The following is a 16628-nucleotide window of genomic DNA, read 5'->3' as shown; positions in this document are numbered from 1 at the left end:
CCGTAGAAAGGTGAATGGCGTTTGAATGTTAGAGTTAACGACATTGAACTGGTATGTCTTACAATTGGAAGAGAAAAAATCTAAACGAAATGCCGAAGTATATCAACGATCTAATGTTAAATCTTTTGTGGAACACGTTCTCAGTTTTACTTGAAATAGTTTTCAAAAGAGCAGGACACCATCTAGACCATAATATTAGACGACTGTACCAGCAGGGTGAAACGTCCTCATGACCCATATTTTGCATGCCTCTTTTTTTTTGCAATACTCCCTGTCCTTGGTAGGGACACATAAAGGCTAAAGCGACGAGGTGATGCTAACGCGATGAAGGTGCTTCAGATCTTGAAAAAGCGTTTGTGGCTATTTTTTAATCCTTCTTCTTTTTCTACAAATCACCTTAAAAATTATACTAAAAATGGTTTTTGCAGGTAATCATGCGTTCACAGGGCGCCAGCAGATTCTCCGCCATTCCTTCCACCTAGTTCAGAACAGATTCCGCAGTGTGACTAGGGTCGATGGAGCATTTTTATATTTTGTATAACTCATATATATTTCCTGTTCACTAATTTGTGAAGTTCACGACACCCACCCAGTCGCTTAATTTATAGTGTTTTTAGGCTTTCATTCTGATGAGCCTACAGGAACGGAACAAATACAAAGACGAACAAAAACATCCCTGACACAACTTGAATTCAAAACCGAAGCGAAAGATTTTGAAGTTGACGTCCCTGGCCCAACACCGCATGTTCAATATACAGGTAAAATGTTAATATAATACAATATATGATCCAGCCGTTTCCATAGTTTTCAATCATGACAAGCTCTCTCTCTAATTCAAATAATGCTTACAGATATTTCTTGAACTGTAAAAAGTGTTGAGAACGTTTTGGGGGTAAAGTAACAACCTTTCAATAACGAAGACTTGAAAGAGAGACGAATACCATCCAAACATGTTTTTGAAAACTAATTCAATAAACGCAAATGTTCGAATAAAAGAACGCTTGACATAAAAATTGAAATTACCAGATACATTTGTATGATGGAACTAACAATACTACCTACTTAATATAAAATTTCCGTGAGTAGCCGCTAACGTAAGATTTTTCCGGAAAAACCTTAGTATCCAATATGTTATCCAATACCTTCCCTCCTCTAGATTCGTAGCCACTACCTGAAGTGAGTCATCAACGCTTTTCTGCGCGATTCTCAATTGCTATCTCTCTGCAATATTGATAGGAAAATTTATCTGGTATCTTACGTCTTAACCGCCTTATCTGAGCTAACAGACTTTGTAAACAAACCGTTTGATTTGCTCGAAGATTATCACGCCAGAGAGCTGCATTCGAGAAGGAAACCTGGTCTGGGTTTTTCATCGCATATCAATCACCACAATTCCGGTTAAGACGTGGATCGGTTTCCAATGCTTCGATTCATCAAATATGTGACGAATGGAGTTTGTTATCGTGGCTTGGAAGACTTTTTTCTGTACATTCACGGCTACATTTAGCGGATATGCTTCTTTGAATGTATCCGTTGTTAACATAAGCGCTATATAGTATCTGGTTATCATTTGAGATAATGCTTCTCAATTTTATACTTATTCTGTCTTCATGTGCGGTCTTAACTAAATTAGTAAAGAAGGCCAGCGAAACGAGAGGCAAGAATTGCGCAGTGGAGACAATGAAAATCTCTTGAAGTAAAATGCCCGCAAATCAAATCTTAAGCTTGCTTAACAACAACTGCACAGGAATTACTTTGTAATGAATCCTTGCAGGAGATAAGAACTCCATAGTTTGTCAAAAACCAACGGGGCTCAATTTTTTCGTCCCTTTGTATCGTCGATCGTTTTACTAGGTACACAGTGCCATTAATATAGAGCGAAAATGTGTGATTAATTTCAAAAACATTCTGGAAGATGCTGCACGATCAAACCTTTAATTTAAACGATCCAACAGCCTGGAAAGAAGTCTAGTGTGACAACAACTTTTAGCAGCAGATGAGCCAATACATGGGAAGAGAGGAGCAATATTAACATAACACGTTTATACATGGGTCTTACTTGTGAGTTGGAGTTTAAGTAGACATCCTAAGTCTTCCTTGCTTGCCGTAAAAGGGGACCAAAAGGGAAAAAAATTTGCAGATTGCAGAAACGTCAACAGGGTCTCGGATAAGGACCGAGCTCAAGGCTATGAAAACAACAACAATCAAAAACCAACTATGATTAGTTGTGGTTACATCCGTTCCTCGACAATTGTATTGAAGGTCCTCAAAACGCTTTCTTCAACTCGAGCGAGAGTTTCAACGATTTGAGCTTACCATTTCAGGCGAAGCAAGGTGGTGGGACTCTAGAGAGTACTCTTTTCCATGCTACAGCAATGTTCTTTTATTTTCTGGAAAGCCAAGCGGTAGCAGACGCTGATCAGGTGTCGGAGTGTTAGTCACGGCTACCACAAGGCACGCTCACTCGACCGGGAGGTCGGTTTTAACAGTTTGGAGAAAACATCCAATGCAAGCTAGAGAGCATCACAATTGTACAGTGCCATGCGCCAACGGAAATTTCCAGTATAGTGGAGAGACTTCCTAAAGGTGACGTTCTAATCGTGATGGGAGATCTGAATGCCAAGGTGGAGTCTGATACAACCTTGATTGGACACGTGCTGGGGAAGCATGACCTTGACGACCGTAAAAATAATGGTGAAAGGTTGGTGAATTTCTGTAGCTTCATTGGTGGTACATTCTTTGAATACAGAACTTGCCATGTATGGCAGTTGTGTTTCAATTGACCGATACCATAAGCAATTAGATTGATCACTTTGCGATCAGCAGTAGATTTACGATTTGGATATGCACAATGAGCGCTGACGTCGGCCTCGAAGGGGATTTAATCACTTGATCACTTGCGTGTTGCGCCCGCCAATTCTCACAAGGTTAGAAAGCTGCGGCTCACTAAGTTCAACGTTGCTGATATAATCCAGCTGTCGTTCGACAGCCAGAGAGCTATTTTGCTGATCGAAAGCAGGTACCCTGAACATCCATAAAAAAAATCCTCTCTCCTTTCCAAAATCATGGAAGCGGCTCGATAAACGAAAGTTAATGAAGACTCTGTACATCGCTGCAAGTGATGGAGGGAGTGACGCGCTCGAGTTTCATTAACGTGCGAATTCCCGGAAAGTTCAACGTAGTTGGCGCCGTAACAAACGGGAATTGTCCGAATAGCTGAGTGTTTAGAGCACAATGGTGTCATACAGAAGGTCACGGTTCAAATCTCACTGGTGGCAGTCGAATTTGAATCGCGATTTGACGTCGGATACCAGCCGACTCAGCTGTGAATGAGTTCCTGAGTCAAATTACGTAATAATCTCGGGCGGACGCAATGCTGACCACATTGCCTCCTATAGGGTACTGTAATTCCTGTAGTGTACCGTTACGATCTTGAATGAAATGCTTTAACACACTTCAAGGCCCTGATTCAATTGAATTGTTGCGCCAACAATTATTATTATTATAAAAGGGTATTTATCATTGCGCCAATCAGGGAAGCAGAAGCGGCCGCAGGTACCAGTGATATCAGAACCGGATACCACATTACGAAAAAACTTCCATGTGGTAGTAATGTCCTGTAAGGGAGGTTAACGTTCGACTTCTTATCCATGATGAGGAGCAGCTGAAGAGGTGGATTTAACAATTCACCTTCACATTAACTCCTGCAGTTTCCACAGATATGCTACTTTCACTCACTGGGATTCGAGACTTGGATAAACGAAAAAGGAAGTGATCGTTAAGATTTTAAAGGGCGTGTTCCCTGCCGTCGCACATATAATAGTTAAAAGATTGATAGAACGCATCAAAGAATATCTCGAAAGCTTGTCGATGGAGAGCAGGCAGGTTTCCGCTCTGGATCTCCGCACATTGCCTACCTCAACATGCTATGGATCATTTTGGAATAATGCACGGAGATTTGATCTCCGCTTGAACATCGATTTCAAGAAGGCTTTGGACAGCGTGAAAAGCGAGTGTACATGGTGTGTTCTTCGCAGCAAAGTCATTACCAAAGGACAGCTATTACCAAAGCGAGATATGAAGGCGCAAAACGTCACCTCAGTAAAATTTTAGATGAATTTGAAGTCCAAAGCGGTCTCCTCCAGAGATACACGGTGTCACCGATGTTATCAGTGGCGTTCTTAGGATGATGTGACGGACTTCCATGGACCATGCCATCTTTCCTTGTAAACCATGTTGATGACATTTATTTGCTCTCTCTCCAAGTTATGGAAACTGCAGAGGTAAAATAGAGTACGACTGAAAATAAACACCAACAAACCTAAGGTTCTCAGTCTATCTAATTATAGAACTGCCTCTACCTACTTTAGTGGGTAGAGTATAGAAGGCGTTGATCAATTTGTAATCTAAAAGGCGTCGTTTCTGTCGACGATGGTACCCAACTGAATATCCCTCGGTGTATTAAGAGCGCTAGATCCGTTCACGCTGCCTTGTATAAAATTAATCAATGGAAATGCAATTATTTCAACACAAGTTCTAATTGAGGGTGAGATGTATGTGCGTAGCACATGGAAAGTAACCACCACTGTTATTCAAAAGCTTCAAGCCTAGGATGTGTCATCAGAATACGCTGGCCTGATACTATTTCGAACAAAGAACTTCATCGGCGCTCAGACCAGTTACAGTTACTTAGGATGCAGACTTAGTTCCCTGACATTTCAGCTGATACCGAAAGTTCAGAAAGTACTAATCAAGCCCTTTATATGCCCATATTCCGAGAAGAGAATTATCTATGGAGAGTCCTCCTTGAGAGGTTTCACAAACCGCACATTATTCCCAAGTTTCGTGATATAAGAATTAGGCGTTTTCGAATTAATTGGGTCTGACAGAAACAAAATAAATTATAATAAAGAAATTTGAATTTTCTATTCGTCTAAATTTACAACTTATACAGCCCATTATTATCCAATTTTTTAATGTCTTCTGATCCCATGTATCTGTATGTTAGAAGATAAGAAATTATTGTCAACTGGGAGGGACCAGAAGAATGCATGGCGGGATATGCCGAAGTCTTCTACACGGGCAGCTCCAAAACAGAACATAGTTCTGGAAAAGGAGTTTATCTTTCGGATAAAAACCAGAACGGGGCATTTTCCTTAGGGCAATATGCAACTGTCTTTCAGACTGAAGGGTGTACTATCCTAGGGGCAGTAACCTGGGTGATTGACGAGTGAAGGGCAGGATTGTAGAAGGAATGAAACTATCAGCGGCATTAGCTACTTCAATTTCAGTAGCATCACATCCACCGTACAGTGGCAGCTTCTTGATCTTTGTTAGAAATTTTTGTTTGAGTAGTTTCCGATAAGGAATCCGTGAAAGAAATGACCACTTCTCAGTCCTGCCTCTTCCCTTGTGCATTAGATGTCGGAACTAAGACTAACTTTAAAAAGTATTAGCCGAGAGCCCATGCTATATTCAGTGAAGAAACAATTGCCTCCTTTTTGCATGTATCGGGACCTCTATAGATTCTACGTAGAACGATGTAGTTCATTGCAGGCATGGGCGCCCGCAGTTCCCACCTTCTATCTTGTTAATCGATATAACAGTTTCTGGGGAAAATACCTATGACAGATAGGCAGGAATCGGACAAATACTGGAATGCAAATCCAGGGACAAATATGAGAATATCTCATGTGATACGAGTCCAAACTGGACTAAAGCAGGAAAGCAGGGCTGTCCGTCAATCCAGCCAAAGCCATCATTGTACCATTCACTAGGAAGCGTAAACATGATCCCCTGCGAGCCGTGGGTTACCTGGCATATAGTGAAGCGAGAGGCAAAGGTAAAATATTTGGGAATTACACTGGACCAGAAGTTACTCTGGAAGACACATGGGAAGCTACAAGGGCTCTGATGAGAAGCAGGTCTATAGCAGGAGAGAAATACTTTGAATATAAACAGCAATAGTAAGGCCGGCGGTAATCTGGGTAGAAAGAACTGAATTCGGCACAACAACCAGAGAATTACACAAACTTCAAAGACTGGCACACAGTTAGATACTAGACAGCTACTGACTCCCCCTTGCTCCTTAAGGGTGGAAATCAATGCGAGTACGCACGATTTCAAATTGTTTTGCTCTTGAGCATGAGCGAGATGTAACGAAAATCCGATCAGCTGTGTTTGACATACCGCCCGGACTTGCCAATGTATTGGTGAGATCGGCAAGTTTTTGCTTATGTATAAGTGAATACGTGAAATAACTTTTTGCTATATGGGTGAGCACGGCAGTAGACCAGAATAGGAAAAGCTCACCGATCTCTCTCTTACCAATACGATTTGACGAAAATTATGCCTTTTCCTTGTTTAGCGTCTCTGATCTGTACAGATAAGATTCTGCAGCGCATTTGCAAGTCGGGTCATTTTAGTGTGGGTACTGCCTATAGTAGATCTACTGTGGACTGGCAGGGATGTGTATCAGCGGGGCAATGCGGATTATAGAGGTATCACGTTGCTGAGTACCATCTATAAGATATTCTCCACTATCTTGCTAGGCCGGATAGCCCCATAACCCCAGAACATCATTGGCCCATACGAAAGAGGCTTCACTCCAGACAAATCAGCAACAGATCAGATTTTCTTTCTGCGGCAAATGATGGAAAAACTGTTGGAATATGGACAACAGTTGCACCATCTATTCATCGAATTTAAAGCCGCCTATGATAGCATAGCCAGGGTAAAACTGTACACGGCCATCAGGGAATTCGATACCCCGATGAAATTAATAAGACTGACTAGGCTGACCAATATGCGAGGCCAGATAAAAGCAGCAGGATCACTCTCAAGACCATTCGGCATCAACAGCGGTCTACGACAAAGGGATGCCCTATCATGCGTCCTCTTTAACCTGGCCCTCGAGAAAGTGATCCGTGATGCTGAGGGAAATGCAAGAGGTACGATCCTCTTTTAAGTCCACCCAACTACTGGCCTATGCTGACGATATCGACATCATGGGAAGAACCACCCGAGACGTGCAAACTGCTTTCATCCAGATCAAGCAGGCGGCGCGAGATCTTGGGTTGCACATCAATGAAGACAAGACAAAATATTGGGTTGGGGAAAAAGTAATGTCGTATTTGTGATTGAATTTTACGCTTTATTTAACATACTTAGAATTATCCGATTTAAGTCAAATATGCGCCGTTTCGTTTGCAAACTTGTTGCCATTTAGAAGGCAACTTCATTATCCCCCCTTTATAAAACCCCCCCTCCTCATCCGAGCTCCCGTAGCTTCTGGCGGGTCATCAAAGATGTGTGAGGCCGAACGTTGTCCTGGTGGAACAGAACACCATTCCTATTGACCAATCCTGACCGCTTCTGGTCAATCACTTGTTTCAAACGGTCGAGTTGCTCACAGTAGAGGACCGAATTGAGGGTCTGGTCATAGTTGAGCAGCTCATAGTGCTTGACTCCCTTCCAATCTCACCAAACACACAGCAAAACCTTCCTGGCCGTCAATCCGGGCTTGGCGATGGTTTGGGCCGGCTCGCCGCGCTTCGAGCATGACTTCATCACCAGTCACCATCCGCTTCAAAAATGGGTCGAATTCGTTACGTTTCAGCAGTGCATCGGGGCGTTGATTTTGTCCAAGAGATTTTTTTCCGTTAACTCGTGTGGCACCCAAATATCCAGTTTTTTTTTTTGGAATCCAATCTTCTGCAAATGATTCCAAAGGGTTTTATAGTCCTTACCCAGTTCCTGGCCAATTGAGCGAATGCTCACATGTTTGTCTACTTGGATAATTTCGACGATTTCGGTTTCTACGACGATTGGCCTACCAGTACGGGCTGTACCTTCGACATCCACTACACCAGAACGAAATCGATCGAACCAACGCTGTGCTGTGCGAATCGTTACAGTATCGGGCCCATAAACTTCACAAACTTTTTCAGCCGCCTTGGTTGCATTTTTACCTGTCAGGTAGTAAAAATGTAAAATATGACGAATTTCTTCCTTGGTGGACTCCATTTTTGACGCGCTATAACTTGAGACTGAAACTTACGATCATAAAACTGTCAAAGAGACACCTGTAGCCCAGATTGTCGTCTTCAAATCGCCGTACAGTATGATCCGATGCGATAAGTACAACACAAGATATGTTTAAGTGTCGCCATCTTTTGACAAAATACGACATTACTTTTTCCCCAACCTAATATATGGTGGCGACGTCAGTACCGAAAACCAACCAACCAACAACATTAAACCGCATTGGTCAAATGGGAAGAATAAAGATAGGAGAAAACAACTTTGAGACCGTTGACAATTTCTCCTATCTAGGGTCGAAAATCACAACCGATAACAGCTACGATGATGAAGTCCGCGCGCGATTGTTGTCAGCCAACAGAGCCTATTTCAGCTTACAAAAACGGTTCCGCTCGAAACGTCTCACCATAGGGTCAAAGCTCTTACTGTACAAGACTATGATCGTGCCAGTCCTCATGTATTCCTCGGAAACTTGGGTTCTTAGCAAGAAAAATTGCGAACTCTTGGCCGCGTTCGAGAGAAGAATCCTCCGAAGAATTGGCCTACATGAGGATGGACGATTCCGTAGACTACATAACGACGAAATCTATGAGGGATACCATGACCGTCCGATTGTGGATAAAATCCGGCTCAATAGGTTACGGTGGGCGGGTCACTTAATCCGTATGGATGAGGATGATCCAGCCCGGAAAGTCTATAAGGGCAATATCTATGGTTGAAAAAGAAGACGAGGCAAGCCCTGCCTAAGATGGAGCGATGACGTAGGTCAGGACGCCAAACAGCTTTTAGGGATATCGAATTGGTGGACCTCGGCGCAAGAGTATATTCCAGCCGGAAATATACACCATAGAAACCTCCATCTATGTTCTGGGGTAGCGCCTGGCACTTATGTCGTAGGTCGAGGCACCTGGGAGAATACTCAATACCAGATGCCACATTGAAATACTTGGAAGTAGGGAATATACTGAAATTCCTGGCGCTTATGGGCTTGCTTTACATACTTTAGTTAATAGGTATACAAAAACCAATAAAATTGGGTTCAAAGTGGGAGTGCTACTTCCCTTCACTCTATTATTATTACTACACACAACTTGTGAGCTGTATGAGAGGTGGTCAAAATATTTTGGCCGCAAAAGATTGAAGTATTTTTACATAAATCAGGAAGCGGAAGTGGCAGTTGCTAGGAATCATCTCAAGGAATGGCGATATTTCACTTCTAGTAGGAACTATGGGTGGAGCTAAAGGGCACAAACGATTCGGAAAATCCGAGTCATGTTAAGTCAAACAACCAAGAACCCGAAACGATGACACTTAATGGTTAGAGTAATTCCACACCCTCTTCACCTTCTTCTATTCATGAAGGTTGCTATCGGTGTGAGACAAGTTCTGCAACCGAACAGTGTTGAGCTTGCCTTGGTCTCTATTGGGCTTCCAATAAGGCAACTGGCAAGCTTGACTTGTTTTCGCCTTTCTTCCCCGTATGGTCTCCAATTGCTGCAATCATGCACGAATAGAAACTAGAACTGAGTGTTTTGCTTCAATAAGGGAAATTGTGCAAGAGACGAGTCAACAAGTAATCCAGCCTTCAAGATCGCCTCCATTTGCTGTAACATCACCAGCGAGTATGCAGTTCTGGGAACACAGTTTCGAACTCTTTCGTAATTTATGAATGAAAAGATTATTCTGAAGAAGGAGCTTGCGTAGTATCTTACCAAGATTCGTTTCCGTTTATCCCCAGCTGCTGAGTTCAAACTCCAGATTTTTGCTGATTCCGACGCAATCCCAGAGTTTCCAAGGAAATCACAGTCAAGTTTAGTTGAGCGTGTTGGTCACAAACGTTTTCCACTATCACATCTCATCTAGAAAATCTGCGGTCACGAGCTTGGCGCGTTTTTACGCGGTGAATCATCCGCGACCGGCGAGGGCCAGGTAGCGGGGCAAAGGTGGGTGCCCTGGCCCCGATTCCACGTCGCGACGGCGCTACTCTCTTCGCCTGCACTTATTCGCAATTATCTGCGCGACAATTGCTGCTTCGTCACTTTGCAAATCTACTTTGCATTCACGCCGACTCACTAGCACCGGAGGGAAGCGGACACATCACCAACACTTCGGAGCGTACTAGCACCTGTGGAAGGAATGGTTAAAGGGCAACGGGTCAACCGAAGCACTGCAGTTTCAACGTGAATTCTAGAGCACTCGAGCACTTTCGGGACAAGTGAATGCACACAACAATCGGCTGCACCGAGAATCTACCAACGGAAATACACAGAACCAAACACCGGCAACTACGCAATAAACTTCGCACGTACAACCCCGCTGGAAGCTAGCTCTCAACTGACTCCATGGAATGAAATTTTCTCTTGTCAGTGCCGGCTGCACAACATCTGCATAGCGTCTGCAAACTGGTCATTTCCACTCCAGGCGCTGAGTGAGAATTCATTGAGTCACTTTCCCATCGGTCCACTCCATATGAAATTCACTGTAGAGCATTTCAGTGCTTCCCAATCTATAATGGGAATCGATTAAAGTTTTGTTTTCACTAACTTCCATAGTTTCGTTAATGCCTGCAGATTTTTTACCCCGTTTTATGAATGCCACAGTTGATAGATGTCAATTGATCAATTTCTTGCGAATTTACTGCATCTTGAGCCAGGCAAATGAGATGCTGACGTCATAATTAACGAGGACAATTGACAATGAAATTCTAAAGTCCCATAGATGAAGCTATTTTTCCCCAATTCGCTTTAGATCTTTGGGTGAACTTCTTGACAATTGCTAAAAATATGGAACTGTAGTGAGAAGTGTACGAAGTTAGCTATTATAAATACTTTCCAGAACAAATTATTTGCGCAAATTGTTCTTTAAAAAATAGTATATTTAACTACCCGCGTAACTGTGCACTAAAAGTTCCTCACATAAGGACAAACATGTTACAATGATAGTAAGCCGTTGCATCACCTTGGCACCAACACGCCAAGGCTGTCAACCAACCAAAACCCCCTAACAGGTTTGCCAGTCGTCAACACCAACGGCTGGAGCTAACCCGAATGCAAGCAGTTCAGCGAGATGAGGGTCTTGGGGGTTCTTCATTCTCAAATATATCTCCCTGCGCGGACGCAAAGATTTTATCACTTGCCTTGACTCAATAGTCAAAAACATTTTTTTTTTTGGGAGTAGGGTAGGTGAATACGAATGCGAATATGATCCCTCCCCCGGTCGAATTCAATCTTCTTTGTAATAAGAAGAGCCGGAACATAATGTGCAATACGATTCCAGCTGCTAGAGATCTTCAGCATCTCTCTGACAATGTTGTCTGAAGTGCTCCCCTGTGTCTGCATAAAGCTGGTGACGAAAGCAGTCCCACCTCTCGCAAGGGAAAAAAGCGTGTTCGGCGTCGTCCGTCACTCCATTGCAGAATACATAATCCCGTGCAGGTAAGATTGAAAACCTCTTAAAAGTTGGATAAGGAAGTAATGCGTAACGCTGCTGCATCAACACGGCGACTTTGTCGTCGATTCAACATGCAGTTTTAAAATCGCCGCCAATTCTGTCCCACAAGCTGCTGCTTCATCGAGCACCAGTGTTGCCTCAACTCTGAGGCGCCGCCGGCGACTGCAGCCAACGAAACTGACGCCATACCTAAGTCGCCTCGGTCGACTAATTCTCTGCCTCTATCTGCCACGCACTATTCCAGTGCGTCTATAAAAGATTGTATCAACCCGATGACGTCCGCTACCCAACTGAAAAATCGTCCTCCATCCGAGGGAATTGAACGTCGCCTCGCCGCTGAAGCAGCTGTCCCTGTCAAGGCTAGCGTACTCCACCACGCGCGACGAAATTCTGGCCTATATCAGAAACAAATCCAACTCAACTTTGTCACCTCTTTCATGTGTGAAGCTGACGAAGGACATATCCCCACGACTTCGATGCTATCGTCCAATCTTCCTTTTGGCCACAGGGGTTCTTCGTCAAGCCTTATCGGAGGTCTAAGTGAAAATTTCCGGCCCGCCCGCCTGCCTCGCGGAACTTGAATGATTCCAACAACTCTACGCTATTTTATCAAAATATAAGGGGTGTAAGGAGTAAGCTGTCGGATTTCAAACTGTCTGCCTTAGCATTCATTCATTCATTCAGGCACATCATGTCATTTGCATTTCTGAAACCTGGGTGGATGACAGGATTTTAGATTCTGAGCTCCTCGAAGGTAACTCTGTCTTTCGTTTTGACAGAGACTGCGCTGTGCTTGGCAAAACAACTGGCGGAGGTGCCCTAATAGCTGTTAAGTCCCCTCTCCGTGCCGAAATCATCTTTTCCTCCTCCTCCTCGTCCTACGATTCTGTCACCATGCGTGTCCGCCAAACGTATGTCTCTTTATCATATCGTGTGTATATTTTCCCTGGCTAAGCCCGCCTTCTCTGTACGAGGATTTCGTCAACAGATTATCAGAGGCCCTAATCGTTTTGTTTCCCTCACTTCCTTTCATTTTCTGTGCCGACTTTAATCTTCCTATACTCTTCTGGCCCATTACTCCTGGCCTTCCCTCCCTCCTTAATAACTCGACCCACCCTTCCCTTCCTCTATCTACTTTTATGTACACCTGTGACGCTCTCCAGTTTAAGCTTTCTAGCAATCACTTAGATCGCACTCTTGAGCTTTTCCTCTCTCACATTCCTGTGTGTTGTCGTTCCCAATCCTTTCATGCTCCGTCTTATGTTGCCCTTGACGCCCATCATCCTGCTCTCGAGTTCAGATATCCTGACTCCATTCTCCTGTCGCTCGCAAGCCTACACCCCCCGGAGTGCCCTCCAGCGCGGCCCTGTCTGCTCCAAGAGCTTCGAAGAACTTCCCGATTTTCACCCTCGTAACATTCCATGGCAAGGGGGAGCGTCGCGTTGGTGCTCCCCGGCAAGCAGCGTCAACAACTCCGAACGCGATGTACTGATAATCACTTGCCGAGAAGTCTTCTAGGACTCGCCACCCGTCCACCAATGATACCACAGATTCCGACGCAACAGTGATGTCAGAAATGCTTCCTTCACAGTCTGGGCGCCGAAACGTTGGCGTGGATCCGGTGTTTGAAACTACGAGCCCGGTTCTCGCCACCATTTCCAGAATCCGTTTCGCTCTGAAGCCTGACTGAGGCAAGCCCCATTCAAGAGCCCTGACATTAAAATCACCTACCAGGATTCGTCCCTCCGTGCTCGAAAAGGCACCCTCCAGAGCATCAAGCTGGCGCTGAAAGTCCGGCATCGCGTCGTTCGGCGTCAGGTAAACGCTAAAAAACGTTATCCCTAAACATTGGATCCAGACAAACCCGTTCTCCCGGCATTTGGGAAGAAGACGAAGTAGAACGTCGTCCCGAACTGAGATGGCAGCGGTGCCCGCTAAGTCGAGATGCCATGAGGACGGGTCCTTGTATCGGTATTGCTCGCTAATCAGTACTAGATCAGCATTTACTTCCGCAGCGAGCTGTGCTAGAAGCTGGTGGGTGGTTGCAGTCCGGTACATGTTAATTTATAAGATGCGGATCATGCGGTTCACACCCTAGCCCTCTCGAATTCCGCCCCGAAGATCGGACCCATCCCGAGTCCGTAGTGTGTGCGATGCTCTCACCAGACGCGCCACGATCCCTGCTGGGAACGCAACTCTCTCGCTTTCCTTGCATCTCCGGCATGCTGTCCTCTAGTCTGGACCCTTGCAAGCCGCTGACGTGTGTCCATAGTCCAGACTATCTGCGTTCGCACCCTGCATAGTCGATTTTGATTCCTCCGCTGTTAAGGAGTTTCCTCGCATATTGCTCGGGGACTTCCACCACATTAAACCCACCCGAGGTAGACTACTCTAATAGAGACGTGCAGTCGGGTTAATACCACTGAAAGTTCCTTCACCATTTTGCTTTCTTTCTCATGGGGGCTCGGATGACATGGTGCCCATGCGGCGGCCCTCCTCAACCTAAATGTTCACCTCCTGCCGCTTGAAACATAACGGAGGAGCCCTAGATACTCGGGAGAACTGACGCTTTCTTGGGGAGGCCTAAAACAAAATCAATTTCTATTCAATGCATGATTATTATTCATTTACCACAATAAACATATTACACAATTCTTAAAGTAAATGTATATATATGTATTATGTTACATATTAGCATATTTATTAAACTCTGCCATGCTATTAACATAGTATACTGCTCCCAAGCCCAGGTAAAGGAGGAGGGTTTGAGGCAACGTTCTCTGTACTATCCTCAGCAAAACAAAAATAAAATGCTGAGATCAGGGAAAGAGATAAATAAATTATAGTTGAAGTTATTCCACTATGCTAAATCCTACCTGGTCTCTTTTGGTGACAGATCCCACGACAGGCCGACCAAGAAAATGCATACAATGTCGTTACAAACATGATGATCGCATTGAGCCACAAGCCTCGGAGAAATGCTAGGGCGTTCACCTCAGTCAACGCGGCAGGACGCCCTCCGGTCCTGTCGAGAAATGGGCAAGGGTTCTTGACGCATGGACGGCGTCAGGACGTAAGCAAGTTAGTCCGAACAAAACAAAAACATATCTGCACGCTAAATGTTTGTACCCTAACTGGAAAGACCGAGGAACTCGCAAAAGCTCTTCGGAAAAGGCGCATTGATATCTACGCTCTACAAGAAACCCGATGGTCTGGTGCTAAAATCTGTAACATTGAACGCAAATGCGGTAAAAATGGCTATAAACTTCTCTATTTTGGTAACGCACACACAATATGGTGTTGGCATTGTCATTTCAAAGGGTTTTCTTGATACCATTAAGGGGGTCATTCCGTGTGAAGGCCTTTTTTTGCTTTTTTAGAAAAATTTTTTGTGAAGAACTGGATAAAGATACAAACACAAATTTTTTACCATAGATTTATTAATATCTAGAGCGTGCATAGTAGCCCGATAGCATAGTTGGTTATTGAAATACAGAGCAATTTATACACCCATCTCGTTTCTGCTGCCACGCTAGAGGGCGCTGTGATCATCTCAAAGAAAAAATGTAAACGGCATTTTAACGTACAGACTTAACTACAGTCCGCAAACTAGGATTATTAAAAAATAGTAAAAGGTAAATTTTTGGTGCCGCATTAAATTTTTTTTTGTGGATTTGGTGTTTTTACACGGCTTCTTCAATGAATAAAAAAAACTACTGGGTGAATCGCAAGAAATATGTTCTGAATAAATCGGGAAAATATCAAAGAATTTCGTTGGATAGATTTGGGTTACGGTGGCAGCCGATTTTCAACATGCAGTTTCGATAAAAACGCATTTAAAAAGTAGAATGCGATTTTTAGCCGCAAAACCTAAGCTGACCGTTAATCTGCTATATCTAATCCATAAACTTTAAGTAAACACATGTACAGCCTTCGCTTCAATTTTTGTCCTTTTAGCGAAGTCATTCGAAAGTCATTTGGACTGATAAATACGAGCTTTATTACGGTGATCGACATAAATCTGGCATGTCACTTATCACTTAAAACTAAAATTTTCGAACGACAATTGATGCCAAAAAAAAATCGATTCCGCCAATCCGACACACGGGATGACCTCCTTAATGAAGTCGACCGATTTGATGATCGGCTAATGAAGCTCACTATTATATCAGCTGATGGTACTATTCACTTCTTCACCGCGTACGCACCACAGATAGGTGCCATGGGGGAAAGGGGTTCGGAGCACGCAAAGAGGGTGGCGAGCGTATAATCGATTTTGCGGACACCCACGACCTTGTACTTATGGGAGCAGTAAAACGCAAATCGACTATATTCTCATAAGACGCCAACATTTTACCACTGTCACTGATTGCAAAGTCGTTCCCTATGAGACCATCGCACCTCAATATCGGCCGTTGATTGCCGTCCTGCAAATTAAGCCACCGATAAAACAGCGTGAGGAACGCACTGGCCCACGACGCATTAAATGGTGGCGATTTGGTGAGAAGAAAGAAGAATCGATCTCACTTATACGATTGCCGACCATTACGAATGTGGAAGAATCATGGAACCAAATGAAAGACACGATCCACAAAGCGGCCTCTGCAACCCTCGGGGTCACCAAGCCGGGTAAGCAGTACATAAACCGAGATACTTGGCTTTGGAATGATGATGTTGAAATGAAGGTCCGTGAGAAGAAACGCCTCTACCACAAATTTCTCGACGATAAAAGGCCTGCTAATTGGCAAATTTATAAGAATGCCAACTGTGAAGCAAAGAAAGCGGTCGCTGTCACCCGAGCGAACCATTTCAAAAATCTTTACGATAAACTGGACACTCGGGATGGCGAGAGAGATCTGTATCGACTTGCCGAAAGCCGTAATGAACGCACACAAGATATCGAACACTTCTGTTGCGTTAATGACAAGAACGGTGCGTTGCTTACCAACCGTCGAGCCGCAACGGATAGATGGCGAGAATATTTCGACCAGATTTCAACTGAAGAATTTGCTCATCCTCCACTTCCACAATCATTGCAACATTTGGACCAGTTCCACCTGTCAACGCAATTGTGGTGCTCAGAGGTGGCGGCGAGGAAGATGGGGCGGCAACCCTATCGGCCAAACCAAAACCAAGTG

At 44.1% G+C, this 16628-nt stretch overlaps 1 protein-coding gene across 8 annotated transcripts in view; it reads right to left on the bottom strand.

The window, feature by feature from the left end:
• The window catches only part of LOC119649969 (platelet-derived growth factor receptor alpha), a 157111-nt gene extending 146754 nt beyond the window's left edge, over positions 1-10357 (bottom strand). For all 8 annotated transcript variants that reach the window (XM_038052417.1, XM_038052476.1, XM_038052408.1 and 5 more), the window contains exon 1: positions 9753-10357. The gene's annotated coding sequence lies outside the window, so the exon portion shown is untranslated. The remainder of the gene's footprint in view (positions 1-9752) is intronic.
• Between the last annotated feature and the right edge of the window lie 6271 nt (positions 10358-16628).

The sequence above is a fragment of the Hermetia illucens genome, chromosome 1 (genome assembly GCF_905115235.1).
Source record: "Hermetia illucens chromosome 1, iHerIll2.2.curated.20191125, whole genome shotgun sequence".
Taxonomy (NCBI): domain Eukaryota; kingdom Metazoa; phylum Arthropoda; class Insecta; order Diptera; family Stratiomyidae; genus Hermetia; species Hermetia illucens.
The sequence above is the reverse complement of the archived record's forward strand: the minus strand, read 5'-3'. Positions and strand labels throughout refer to the sequence as shown.